This window comes from Uranotaenia lowii, chromosome 2 (assembly GCF_029784155.1).
Source record: "Uranotaenia lowii strain MFRU-FL chromosome 2, ASM2978415v1, whole genome shotgun sequence".
Taxonomy (NCBI): Eukaryota; Metazoa; Arthropoda; class Insecta; order Diptera; family Culicidae; genus Uranotaenia; species Uranotaenia lowii.
In genome coordinates this window covers 40,680,317-40,682,724 of record NC_073692.1, presented here as the reverse complement: position 1 = coordinate 40,682,724, position 2,408 = coordinate 40,680,317, and positions in this window count along the sequence as shown.

Here is a 2,408-nt window from a genome sequence, read left to right as displayed (position 1 = left end):
GCTTTTAAACTCTAATTTCTTATGATTATTTGAACTGAATATCAAGAATCCCGAACTGGATACAGAATCGGAAATGCGAGAAAAGGAATACAATTTGGGTTTTGGGAGTTATGGAATGAGAACCTTCAAAATGGGTTTAATTTAATTCAAAATGTAATATCCAGACCTTAATTTCGATAAACAAGTGAGAAAATTTTGAAAAAGTGTAGCAGAATTTTGGATTTGAGATGAGTTTTTGAGGTTTTGGCATAAGTTTTTAGTCTAGATTGTTACTCTTGATTGGCCTTACTCTATTATCATAATTTGGTTCTGAATTTAAAATTTTGAGTGTAGAGTAAAATACCTAGCTTGCCGTTTTGGATTCTCATGGGGGGGGTTTAACCCCCAAAACCCCCCCCGTTCCTACGGCCATGATTCACAGTTTAAATGTTGTTTCCATATGCTTGAATATGATGTAAAATTGTAGTATTTTTTATCCCTGAATGTATACAGCACCCTTAGCTTTCTTTTTTTTTTTAAATCTTTGACAGAAAAAATATAAACTTTAATTCTTACAAATTCAAAAATAACAGCAGATCGTGCAGCAGATCACAAATATGTCAAAAACTATAATTATTCCAACTTTTTTTTTTGATTTTTCATTAAAAACAAAGGTTTTTGCAACTAACCCCTTTTTCTTAGTAGGGTGAAAATCGCATGTATTGTAAATTAAAAAATAACTGGTGGAACCAATTATTTTTCTGACTACGTTAATTTGATGTTCCATTAACCTTAAAACTTTTGATGTACAAACGGTAGGATTATCTGTAGACATTAGGTTTTTAGAAGCCATTGAAGTTGAAAAGTGTTCATGATGCCCCAGATGACGATATACAACGTATTTTATTGAGATTTTTTTTTATTTTACCTTTCAATTCTGTTCTCGTTGAGAAGCATTCTGTTACTTGATTGTTTCCTTCTCTGTCGCGAAAGGTGCGTTCTTTACAACCTAGCGAAAAAATTTTTTCAACATTTTTTGCTTTGAGATACACAGAAGTAAACAAAAATCATATTTTATTAGCTCAAAACAGTTTATTTTAACAGTTAATTAAAACACAATTCAATCAATCAAATTTATCTCAAATACATTCTATGACTTTGATATAGTTTGGAAAACTTTGACTTTGTCCATAATTAGGAACACATTGAAAATAGTGTTCCTAATTGTGGACATATGCTTTTTTCAGTTTTTACACGAAAAAAACATGATTTTAACATACTTATTACTTAAATCATGATAAAAAACAATCCGACGAAAAATTTCAAAAAAATCGGTTGACAAATTCAGCTATTATCTTCCATTTCAAAACAGGTGTTTTTTAAGAAATTTTCTAACAATTCCATTATATTTGGACATACTTTGAAACAATCCGAATATTACGAAAAATCCTGTGAGTTAGAAAACTTTTTAAAATTAAAGTTCACATGATCCGTTACATTATATTTTTTTTAAATAATTGTGGTAAGTGAAAAATAACGTCATAAACAGTCAAAATTGAAAAGTATGTTAACATTAGGTACACATGCCAAATTGGGAACACTTACCCTACTGTGAATCAATTCCACAACATTTTACAACGGTGACCAGAACAGGCACTCAGCTCGATCATTTGATTTTGTCTTCAAGCTTCCTGAATTTGAGAAAAAAATGTTGGCAACCTTGATCATAGTATTTTTAAAGAATTTGTCAAAGTGTGAAGATCTGGTCCGTCGTTGACCGTCCCTTCAAGAAGCCGGCCTTGACTTCCCATGAATCTGTTTGCTTGTGGCGTTAGACGGCGGAGTAAGATTTGGGACAGCACTTTGGCGCGTGACAGCGAATGGCTTCCTTAACTTCACTCATCGTCGTGATGTTGCTGTTTCGAGTCCCGAACACCACCAGGACGTTGTTGCCAACTCCGCTCCTGCAAAACGAAGATTGAGTGTATGGGGTTTAGAGTTGCATATTATCTACCATTTGGCAGTCATGTGCACTTGTCAACTCAAATTTTAACACTGTTTATCAGTGGTTACGGCGTTAAGAACAGCCGTGATAAATTCGAATTAAAAATTACGTCTTAGGTCAAGGTTGTGCTGTCACTGCTTCTGATTAATTCCCGAAAAGTTCATTGATTATGGTTTTTGGTTCACGTTTTACAACTGAACCATAAGAGCGATCCCGACATCACGCTGGATTGGCACAAGTTCAAGAGCAAAACAGAGAAAGTAAATAAAACCAAACAACATGTGTTGCGTTGTGTTGCGTTGCCTCTATGACTATGCATAGCGACGATTATCTCGCTTTTCAGTTTTTTTTTTCGTTATTTTTTTTTCGAAAATGAAGCGATAAACGGCTAGAATTCGAGATACGCCTGTCAGTTCAAGTAAAC